The sequence below is a fragment of the Rattus norvegicus genome, chromosome 4 (genome assembly GCF_021556685.1).
Source record: "Rattus norvegicus strain SHRSP/BbbUtx chromosome 4, alternate assembly SHRSP_T2T, whole genome shotgun sequence".
Lineage (NCBI taxonomy): Eukaryota > Metazoa > Chordata > Mammalia > Rodentia > Muridae > Rattus > Rattus norvegicus.
In genome coordinates this window covers 61,013,850-61,026,180 of record NC_141537.1, presented here as the reverse complement: position 1 = coordinate 61,026,180, position 12,331 = coordinate 61,013,850, and positions in this window count along the sequence as shown.

Sequence of the window (12,331 nt, the reverse complement as noted above, 5' to 3'; positions counted from 1 at the left end):
GCTACACACATACATATACATATATATTAACAGAGTTTCTGTATCTCAGGATGGCCTCTAATTCTCTTACTAGCCCCCTTTCCTTCTTTGAGACAGAGTCTCAAGTTGTTTGATAAGTTGCGATTCTCCTGCTTCAGGCTCCTGAGTGATGGGATTGTAGACATGCGCCCCCACACCAGGCAAGAATGTTTTTGAAGAAGCATTGAAAAGTATTCATTTTATTGAGCCTTCGCCATGGCTATTTTTCTTTCTTTTCTGTTTTTTGTTTTTATTTATTTATTTTTTTGAGACAGGTTTTCTCTGTAGCCCTGGGAACTCGGTCTGTAGGTGTGTACACCAGACTGGCCTTGAACTCACAGAAATCCCTCTCTCTGTGTCCTGAGTGCTAGAACTAAAGGTTTACACCACCGCTGCCCAACTTGCTCCTTGCATTTTTAGGCTGAAGCAAGAGCCATGCATGTATTTCTAGTTCATGCTAATGTATGGTTGTTGTCTCAACTTCAAACACTAGTTGTTAAGTTACAAGAGTCAGTCAATATTTTTGTTTCTTTGAAAGGAGGACTGATAAACCATGGCTGTCCAGACTTGAGGAATCTTGTGGTTACTTCCTTGAAAATGAACAGATAAGTCTGTCACTTCAAGGAAAACAAATGATAGTCTGTTGCCAATTACAAACTTTCAGTTGTAGCTAGTAGTGGATGCCTTTAATCCCAGCACTGGGAAGGCAAAGGCAGGTGAATCTCTAAGAGTCTGAGGCTAGCCTAGTCTACAGAGCTAATTCCAGGACAGCCAACACTACACAAAGAAGCCTTGTGTTGAAAAACAAAACAAATAAAGAAAAAGCCAACCAAACAATGAATAAATAAAATTCTAGCTTTAAAGACATAATTAGAAATTTGCAAAACTTCTGCAGCTCTATGTCTGTCGATACTGAAAGAGTGCTCTGACGGGAACGGTTCAGGTGGGAATGAAAGCGACTTTTGACATTGTGTGAGGTGGACTCACACTTGGGACATTTTATAATTCATGGGTCAGTATTTTTCAAATGACTGATATAAGAGATTATGGAATCCTGAACAGATAAAAGATCCCTTCAACATACAAGAGACACTAATGTAGTTGATTGGGGCAGACTATGAAAGATTCACTGATAGGTATTCAGACATCACATGCCAGGATATCTCTTGGAAAGGACCGTTTGAATGTTGGATGTGGAGGCATATACTTGTTATTATAATCCTGAAGTGGCAGAAGAAGAAGGATTGAGAACTTGAAGCCAGCCTGGGCTACATAAGGAGAACTCATTTCAAAAGACAAGCTAAAACCCAAACCACAAGTAAACCAAAGCAAAAGACTGTCTGCAAGAGCCCAGACTGTCACTGAGGCTCGGTGCTAGAGAGCCCTCCTGAGACAAGCTCTATACAGATGCTTTAGAGTTAAACCTGTTCCTGTGAAGGAAGCTCCTCAAGACTTAGGAAGTGAACAACTCGATAGCTTTAGGAATTCCTTGAAACTGACCAGATTCCCTGGGTCCCTCCCTCCCCACATTTTTATAAACAGCTTGACAGATCCTCTCAAGTAAACCAGGCAGCCTGTACAAGACAGGGCTCGGTCTCCATGCAAAATATTGCAAAAAGTCAGAAACAAGAATACGCTTAAAAATAACAAATGAATAGCCATGTATGGGAAGACCCCTTGGGGCTCCTTCTCATCCTCTACCGGAAGGAAAATGGTTTTCAGAATTTGCTGATACTCCCCTGCTTTTCAGTATATTTTCAGTGTGAATGTACATATCTCTAAACAAGTTTCGGTTTTGTCTGTTTTGGAGACAGGGTCTCACTATGTAGCCTTGTTTGGCCTAGAATGTGCTATGTACAGCAGGCTGGCCTTGAACCCACAGAGATCCCCTGCCTCTGCTTCCAGAGTGCTACAATTAAAAGTGTGTATCACTACACCCAGTTAAACTTTTTTTTTCTTTTCACCAACGTTCTTGTCAGGATAGGTAGGTTTTGCTATAGTGACTAATCCATCAAAATGAGACAGGATTCTGTGACCATTGGGCAACTCTGTACAACACGTCTAGGCTACTTCTAGACTTCATCCAAAGCTATTATGTAACATACATACATATATGGTTTCTAAAGTCACCATCATTTCTAGGGAACCTCCTGAACACAGAGCCTGAGCACCGGAGCTTGGCAGGCGGGGCTACAGATCTGGTCTATTGCTCACTGATAATGGAGTGCAGACAACTGGCACGAGCTGGGGCAGTAAGAAGCTGGGAGCTAGTTCCTCTCCATCCATTCAAGTGGAAGAGGCATGCACAGAACAAGCAATCAAACGGCCAGTAGATCCCAGGTTGTCATATGAAACATGAAGCACAATGATACTAGAGCCAGGGTGTCTAAGGGACATATCTCTTCTACCATGTCCCCATTTGCTAGACTAAGATTCACGGGATGATAGCTAACAAGGAAAAAGGTGAGAGAAGAGGAAGAAGAGAGAGAGAAATAGTTTAAAGATCTGGGCAATGCAGAGGTCATGGGGTCATACCATCTTCTCAGGTGGCCTCTGCCAGCCCTGGTCAGCCAAGCCTTGTTAGGGACAGATCCTGCTACTCTCTAGGGTCTCAGCCTTCTCTGCTGCTCACTGGGGTCCTCCCCTCTGCCTCTGGTCTCCTCTCCATGGTTCGCACGACACTCGAGATCTAACAGAGCCTCATAGAGGCCTCTGAATGACTCAGGCTGATACTCGAGGATTGGAGGCCAATCATGAACAACAAAGCCTCCAAACGTCCTAGTTAGGAACATCAACAGGTCTCTGACAGGAAAGTGAAAAGCAGTAGGCAGCATGTCACCTGATATGCAGGGGCACTCAGGCAAAGCAAGTGTCACTTTGTAAGGGCCAGACAGATGTAGGCTCCAGGTAGTGTCCAGAGCCTCTGAGTACACCTCTCCATAATTTATAACTCCAAATTCCTGCAAATAGTTTCATAATCATATCTAATAGGCAATGGCATTCCCATGTAACAGTCCATACAGACACAAACCTACATGCGTGCACACACACACACACACACACACACACACACTCTAACACAGGGTGTCACATATCTCAGAATGGTCTCAAACTCAAACCTTGGAGTCCTTTGGCTCCACCTTCTGAATGATAAGATTAGAGATGTCTGCCACCATGATCAGTCTATGCAGTGCTGGGAATTGGAGCGAGGGTTTTGTGCCTGCTAGCCAAGCATTCTACCAACTGAGTTACAACCCCGGCCTGACAACCCTTCTGACTCAGCAGTAGGATGACCCCTCTGACCGGGGTGGAGACCTAAGATACTAGTTGGGCAGGTAAATGACCATTTGGTTAAGGGACCACCTCTGAGGATGATAGGTTCTTCTTAAACCAAGATAAACAAATTAGAGGCAGGGTTGGGGATTTAGCTCAGTGGTAGAGCGCTTGCCTAGCAAGCGCAAGGCCCTGGGTTCGGTCCCCAGCTCCGAAAAAGAGAAAAAAAAATAGAGGCAAAGACAGACAGCAACTAACTGTACTTCCTCAGAAAAGATTGCACTGACCTGGAGCTTGAAGAGTGTGGGGCACCTGTATGAGCATTATACACACGTTCATATATCACACACGTGCATGTATGTAACAACACTTGTGTATCCCATGTTCAGAAATAAAAATCTTTTGGTCCTGACTCTTACCTGGAAAAGAGCAAGTACAGGAAGAGTGAGTCTGGGGTCTGACTTACCTGTTGATCAGCCATGTTGGAGAGAGGAAAGATGAACAGAGATGGAAAAGTAAGACGTTTCCTTAGCAAGCAATATACCTACCATGTTCGCCAAAATCAAATAAGTGAATCAACCCACCATGTCTCACATCCATTGCCAGCCCCTGTACTGACTGCCCCATAGCAAATACTGTCTGTCTCGGGCTTATGACCTTAGAATAACCACCTCAACCAGCTGAGAGAGTGTCCTCCTGGGATCCTGTCCCTATTCAATAGACAGGCACCTCCCTTTTCTTCAGATACCAACCCCCTCTGAGTTGTGCTTAGATAAACTCTCCAAGCTGTTGTTTTAACCCATTCCTGCTCGACACCTACTTACCCAATGAGTACGGCAGCCCCTTCACACATGTGTTTTGTTCAGTTGCAAATGCCACTGGGTAAAAGAGGGTATCAGGGTGGCTTCAGTTAGGAGCAGTGTGACTCTTATTACATTCCCTCTGGGAAGAGACCTCCAAACCCCTTCTCTAGCTCAGGCCCAGGAGGAGTAGCAAATGTTCTACCAATGCCACACGTCCACCAGAATCCACGTCTGCTGGAGAGCCACACATCACGCTCAATGCCATCTCTGTTATGAGGTTCTTCCTGAAAAGCCCCTGTGTTATGGATCCCGGCTTCGGCTAGGGTTTCAATACAAGGTCCCCATTCATTCAAGGCTCACCATTCTTGGCCACACAGGCTGCTGGCTGCCTGAGGGAAGCTGCCTGGGTGCAGAGTGATCTTCCCACTTGGCATCTAAAGAGGCAAGAGCAAGCTGACTGAAATCTCTCTCTTCACCCCAGTGGCCTTCTGGGAAATCCTGGCAATCTATGCCAGTCAGCCGGTCTCTGAAGAGAGTCCATATATCTCTTCAAGGATCTCTGTCATCCTCCAAGCTCCTGAGTAACATAATGTCAATGGCTAGATCCACAAAGCACACAGAAGAAACTTTTTATCCTCTGATAAGTTAGAGGCTGGGGGGGGGGGGGAGAAAGTGTTGGTTCAAAGATACCTAGATCTGAGGATAGAAGGGAAAGTTGGTTCTGAGGAAAGGGGCAGCTGGAAAGTGCTTGCTCACTTGCTTGCTTGCTTGCTTGTCTGCTTGTGTGGTAGTAGGGATAGATCCCAGAGTCTTACACAAGTGTCCTACCAGTGAGCTACACTCTTAGTCCAGATAACTGATTTCTTTGAGCTCAAGTAGGCTACTTTGCCAGTCTATTTATGCTCCCCAAAGAATCCCACACTGGTACATCAGATCTCAGATCTCAAAGGTACGTTAGAACCATCTAGAAGGTTTATTAACACAGTTCTGAGCCCATACAAGGAATGGCTTTATGACTCTAATGCCTCTATATTGAGAAGAGGGGGAATGTAAGAACCACAGATAAATGACTCCTGGAAAACAGTGTCTTCCAGACACAACAGGATGCTCATGTGAACTCAGAAAGACAGTGATGAGCACACACAAGACCTACACAAATTCAAACCAGGTAAAGTCTAAACACTGAAAGAGGGAAGTGGGCAAGGAGTCCCTCCCCTAATCAGGAAATGATTTGCAATTGATAACTTCTGGGAAATGGAAAATCTCTTTTCTCTAATGTAGTGTCCAGGACAGGCCCCATAGGCTCAAAGTAGTTGGCAAAAAAAAAAAAAAAAAAAAAATAAACTCTGTTCTTTTAGGGTTTAGTTCTTTTTTGTTTTATCCTATTGGCTTTTGTTTGTGTTTTATTGTTTTGTTTTCAGGGAAAAAAGAAGAGGAATCTGGGTAAGCAGGAAGGAGAGAAGTGGTTGGGAGTGGTTGAGGGGGGTGAAAGAATATGATCAATTAGGGACTCATTAGTGCTGGGCTGGAGCGTGGCCATCTGCATCCCTGACAAATAGTCGAGGAATTTCACTTTTTTTTTCTTTTTTTCGGAGCTGGGGACCGAACCCAGGGCCTTGTGCTTGCTAGGCAAGCGCTCTACCACTGAGCTAAATCCCCAACTCCGGAATCTCACTTTTTGAACCACTGGAGTAGAGTCCCCTCCAGAACTCAAGGGTTGTACACTGTTTAAGACAACTAAGTCATATCTAGTATATCCCAAAGACAGTTTCAAAACAAAGATGAGGTAGACCAGATGGCACAGGGAGGCCTGCAAGAAACTAACAGCTGATAGAACATATCCTAGAGCTGTGGGACACTGAAACATCATATCTCCGTGAAGACCACCCAGAGTGGGCTGGGACCCACGTGGTGAACACAGACAACCCAGGATGCCCTTGGCTTCATGAAAGCAATGTCTCTGTGGTCATGGGATTTTACTAGGGACTTCCATAGGCTCCTGGCTCCATGTGATTGCCTTGGGAAGAACTCAGATGAGCTGCACATGAGAACATAGCAGAGAAAGTTGGCAGACTTTACTGTAGATGAGAGCAGAGAACATGCTCCAGGGAGAGACTGGGCAATGGCTAAAGGTGACTACTGTGACAATCTCAGCCCACGTGGCCTTTATCAATCTCTAAAGTCTCTGGAAGAGGCAGCCTTTCCTGGGTATTTTTTCCTGTCCAGGTGATTGAGAAGCACATTTGGACTGACTCTTCCAGAAGGGGAAAATGGGATGCCTTTGATCTTTATCCTAAAGCCTGCTTTTAGGAGGTAATCCTGTAGGTGTTAGTACTCTTGAAGCCAGCTTTGGATAGTTATTTATTAATGACCCTACAGGCAGTTGGAATGTCACATTTCCTGAAGGGCCAGCAATACAATTCAGCCCTCTGACTAGTAGGCAGAGCCCTGCTGTCCCTCCTCGAAGGTACAGGCTGTTGAGGGGAAGGTCCAATTGGTATCCTGCCTCAGTACTAACAGCAAGCATCATTAGCCTTGTAGAGCTGGCTGTGCCTGTCTTGCATCTGATACAAATTATGAGAACGAAAGGAAACTGATCAAGAGGTTTAGGGACCGAACCTAAAAAAAGTGAACTGCTTTACTCTTTAGCCTTGCCAACCAGTTCTGTTTTGAGCAGAGGCCAAAAATACCCTCAGTCCTATCAGTAGCTGGCCAGAGATCAGAAATACCAAAATCTGTAAAGGCACTGGCTTGTGTCCTGGTGTCTAGCATTTATCTTTCTTCTTTTACAATCCTTCCCTGGAACCCTTCGAAGATACAAGGGCGCTACTTACTTGCTTTCTCTAAAGCTCTCTCCTACCATAAAGCTCCTTTCCAAAATCCACCCTTCTGTTGCCCATGATATTAATTCAAGACTGCAAGACAAAGAACTTGTAAGCCACTGGTTTGGAGTGGCTTTGGTGGCCACTGATTGGTACCTTAGCTCTCCAAGTTCTGCTTACCGCAGGCCTCACACAAAAACAGCTCATATAAGGTGTTCTTGCAACCTCATATAAGGATAAAGTAAGGAGGGATCTTCCCACCCTTTATCCACCTTAGCATGAATAACTCCCACCCTTCATTTCATATTGACCTTAACCATAAATCATGCTATCAGAGCTCCCATGGCAGCGCCTCACTGAGGATGCCCCTGCATGTCCAGATGCGTGCTCTCCACCTTGGCTACATGGTTTCACTCCAGAATAAACTCTCTTCTCACTTCCTTTGTCATCTCTGATTCTAGCTCTGACTTCTCTGAAGTTCTGGTCTCTGTCTCCTAATGCCTTCCCAAGCTCCTCACCTATGACCTCACAGTGAGTACAACCCATTAGGACTAGAGGTGGAGGACAGGACAGAAGGAGAGAGACTTCCTTGAGTGTCTGTCATACTAAGGTGTTTATTCCACTTGGTCATTTTAAGATCTGTCATATGGGAGGATTGCTTTCCCCATATCACAGATTTGAAGAGAGAGGTCCAAAGGTTTGTCACTTGCAGAAAACACAAACAATTAACAGGATGACAAGCAACAGAGAGTTCCAAGGCTGAGTGGGCCTGACACCAGGGCAGCAAGAGAGACTCAAGCAGGATGACAGATGGATGATCAACAGAAAGGAGTCAGGAGTACAGAAAATGCGAGAATGGGATAAATGAACACAGCAAGGGTCGGCATGAGCTGCCCTAGACCTCTGGTCCAGAGTCGGTGGTCAGAGGGTGCCACTTTCCAAGGCAAGACTAAGCTTGTGTTTAAATATCGTCAGCAAGAGACAGCAAGAAACCCAGAGTAGGCCTTCCTCCCACGCAGGTCATGGCAAAGAGGGATGTGATTTCACAGGTGATAGTAGGATCATCACTGTCAACCTCTCCCCTAAAGATGACCCATGAGCTGCAGTCCATTCTGCTTTTTCTTACCTTCCCCAGGAAAAGATGACCACATCCCCACTCCGAAGACCCAGTTTTCTGCAGAGAAAGGAGGAGAAAGGGCAGAGGAACCCCCGAGAGTCCCAAATGTCACTTCGCCTCAAGATATCTTTTTGGTTTTGTGACAGAGTCTCAAGCTAGTCTTGAACCCTAAGCAGCCAACGATGGCATTGGACTCTGATCCTCCTGCCTCCGCTGTTGGAAAATCCCACCCCCAAGCCCACTTTCAATGCCTAATGACAGCAGGCCAAGTCATCATCGGTTGCTAAAATGTCAGACTTTTCCTCTGTCACCAGAGATTCTCCTTACATGTATGTGCTATATATCCCCTTATAAAATGACACTGCCTCCTCTTCCAGCTCCTTTCCCCCTTCTGGTCTCTCTCAGAGACTGTCTCTGCATACCCTATCCCCCCAATAAACCTCCTGTGTGTCCACTGCTTAAATCATAACATCTACCTCCTGGGATTAAAGGCGTGCACTACCACAGTTGGTATTGTGTAGTGTTTGGGGTTAAACTCCGGATCTCGTGTGGACTACTTTCTGAACCTGAGACTTTAACGGAGGAATCTGTGGGTCCTTGCCTGTCTTCATTCCTTATTTTCTCTTGTTCAGCATCCACTCTGCCTGCCATAGGTGACTTCTCATGGGGCGGGAGTGTCACTGTCCAGTGCAAATGTCCCTGAGTAAGAAAGACCAGGAGAATCACGAACAAGGCCCATCACCCTTCCAGTATACGGAAATATCATTTTACCTGGCAGCAAGAGCATGGGCTACACAGGGAGATTCCTAATTTTTTTTTTTCAGCTCTGATGCAAGCTTTAATGGATCGGGCAGCCAGCCAGAGCCAGCCTAGAGAAGAAAGCTGCTGTTCCCATCCACCAGAGCTGTGGGGTGGAGACAGAGTGGTGGGAGAGATGCTGTATGAAGGAGGCTCTTTGGAAATTCCTTACATTTTTTTGCCCTTTGTCTCTGGGCATTGAGATGGAGAGTCGCGGTTGACTCCGTTCCAGTTTCCCATCTCTCCTTTGCATTCAAAAGGCAGATCCTAACTGAGCGCCAAAGAATCCCCTGGCTCCCTTTTCATCTCAGTGGAGACCCAGTGGCGGGGCTGGCTGTGAGGCAGGCTTTCTTCTGGTCTTGTGTTCCTGAATTTCCCTTTCGAGGCTACTAGGGCCTGGTTCACAAGCCCAGTGATGCAAATGTGGTGCCTTCTCCGTCCGAAATGGTGAAATGGTTGGTCCGCTCTACACCCCGGTAGTGGGGAGCGCAGAGGGACCCGGATGAGAGGTGGGCACTAGGCACTGCGATATGAGGACTGGTCCATGTGCTTAGACACCATAGCTAAGTTTCACTAGGAGGTTGGCCAGATGCTGGGGATGAAATCCTGTGAGAGAGCATGTGTCCTTCCCGTGTGTGGTCGGTTCTGGGTTCAACACCTGACACCCAGGGAAAGGGTGGAGAAAGGAGTCAGAAGCCCCTTTCCCAGGAACATCTATAGGCAGTAAGGCTTTTTTATCAGAGTTGTGAACAAGGGCCACTCTATTACTGATATAAAACCCACGTCCTTTTCCTCCTGTGAACTGTTCACCAACCTCCACCACAAGCCACTTTTCACCCCAGCCAGCCGATTCCTAAGCCAACCCAGGGGCATGCATAACTCATCCCAGCACCCCGGGCTGTCAGTTGAGAAGAATCCTAGAAGTTGTCTAGACAACTCTGCATCTCAGAGGAGGAGGCTGGAGCTCCGTGAGTATGTCACATACCCCCTCCCCCACACGGTCCACAAAGCCATGCTATGCTAGCAGCCTGTCTTTCCTCTTCCACCCCCTCCCCCACCCTGATCTGAAGAGCTGGGATTTTTCGTTATTTTACTACACTTGGGCCATCTTGTCCCTTTTGTCACCAAATTATGACATCCCCATCTTCCCAAAGTGGTAGACAGCATCACAGAAAATGGGGAGAAATTTACCTCCCAGAACTCCCACCGGAAAGGTAAAAGGTCACCGTCCTTTGAAGGGACATCTTTGAGTGAGTTTGCCAGGCCTGCAATCACTCACTACAGGATCTCGGGGGCGGGGTCCCATCACCCCCGAGCTCCAGCTTCCACCTCTGAACGGAGAGAGTTGACTTGAAGACCCTTATGCTTCTTCACAGCTGACATCCCGGGGTACAAGTATGGGCTACACATCCATAGCTCCCCCACCCCCTCCCTCCTTCAATGCTGGCCCTGCAGAGCGTTCCCTGTGACTAGCACCCAGCTCCTAGCTGTTTATGGTTCAACCCTGTTGGGCAGCTATAGAATGATAAGGTGACAGCTAGTCTTCAGGCAGGTGACAGCTAGTCTTCAGTACAGTATCTCTTAGCCACACTGGCCACAGCTTTTCTGGGGAATTTGGAATTCTCTTCCATGAATTCTTAAGTCTCACTCATAAATGGGCCCAGAAGCAGCTCAGGGGCCATTTTAAAATTGTCACAGAGAAAAACAATAGGGCAGACAGACTGTAAATCTCAGCAGATGCTGGGAGGAAAGAGATAGATAAGAATTAAAAAGAGAAATGCCTTTTGAATTAGACTATAAAACACCAGACAGCGGCAGGGGTGGTGGCACACACCTTTGATCCCAGAAATCAGAAGGCAGAGGCAGATGGATCTCTCTGAATTCCAGGCCAGTATGGTCTACTTAGTAAGTTCCAGGTCCACCAGGGCTACATAAGAGACCCTGTCTTAAAGTAAACGAACAAATAAACTGGGAGTGGTAGCATCTGCCAGTGATCCCAGAGTTCAGGAGGCAGAGGAAGGTGGATCTCTGCAAGTTCGAAGCCAGCCTGTCCTACACAATGAGTTTGAAGATATAGTGAGGGCTACATAGTGAGACCTTGCCTCAAAAAAAAAAATAAAAAAAAAAAAGGAGGGAGAGAGAGAGAGAGAATAACTGAAAGAAAAATGAATTTTAAAAAAGAAAGGAACCAGATTTAGTCATGAAGATCAGCAAGAAGTGTAAAAAAAAAAAGTGGGAGGGCTGGAGAGATGGCTCAGCCGTTAAAGGCTAGGCTCACAACCAAAAAAAAAGTGGGAGACGTCAGAGAAAAAAATGAAAAAGCTCAGGGTATCAGAACAAGTGTGTTTAGGATTTTGGCTGGTATACACAGAATGAATCTGCAGCCGGACACAGTGGTTCACACCTTAATCCCAGCACTCAGGGGGCAGAGGCAGTAGATCTCTGACTTTGAAATCAACCTGGTCTACAGAGTTCAAAGACAACACAGAGAAACCCTGTCCAAAAAGGAAGGAAGGAAGGGAGGGAGGGAGGGAGAGAGAGAGAGAGAGAGAGAGAGAGAGAGAGAGAGAGAGAGAGAGAGAGAGAGAGAGAAAGGGAAGGAAGGCAGAGAGAGGAGGAAGAGGAGGAGGAAGAGGAGGAGGAGGAGGAGGAAGATGACTTTTTGAAAAAAAATCAGACAGGCTTAGCAGTAAAGTTCTGCCTTCTTGGCCAGTAAGCTATTGATGCAGCTTCACCCCCAACTCTGGCAGATCCTGTTCTCATGTGCACTACATACAGGATAGGTTTGCCACTCATCAAGGTCTTTGGTTACCATTTGTGAAATTGAAACATTGGGGGGGGCATCAATTTATAGAGTACTGATTTAAGACTAGAACATTATCATTTGTCAATTCCTTCAGACCCTCCCAGGAGGATGCCTCTTCCCCTAACACTCACTCCAAAGACACTTCTCTCTCTCTCCTCAAGTAGTAAAGATCACCCACTAGTCTCCTGGGTCCTTTCCACCCAATGTGCTCCTCTCCAGCCCAGCCTTGCAGTGGAAGGGGAGTGAAGCTAGAGAAGAATCTGTGGAAATTCGAGGCTTTCATCTCTTAAACAAATAACAAATTCCTCTGGGTTGCCGCTGCTGCTGGAATTAAACAATGATGTGTTCAGGGAGGCGCCAAGGCGTTACCTTAGCAACGCCCAGGCTGTTTTCATGCAAGATCTAGTTAAAGAGGAAAGAGAACAAAAATAATCAAGGGACAGTCCTGGCTGGGGTCCAGGGACGAGGGTCTTTGGCTGAGTATTTGTGTTTTGTGTTCTGCTGGGTTTGTGGCCCTTCTTTTGCTAAGCTTCCTCTGGCTCCCCTGGTGTGTGCAAGCCTATGAGGCTGGCTCCCTGGAATACTAATACAGACTGAGAAAGGAGAGGGACAGACGTCACAGGTTGTATGGCCTACGCAGAGGTGACTTGTATGAAGCCTGCCAGGCTGGGTTCTTTAAAGTATAAAGGTCACA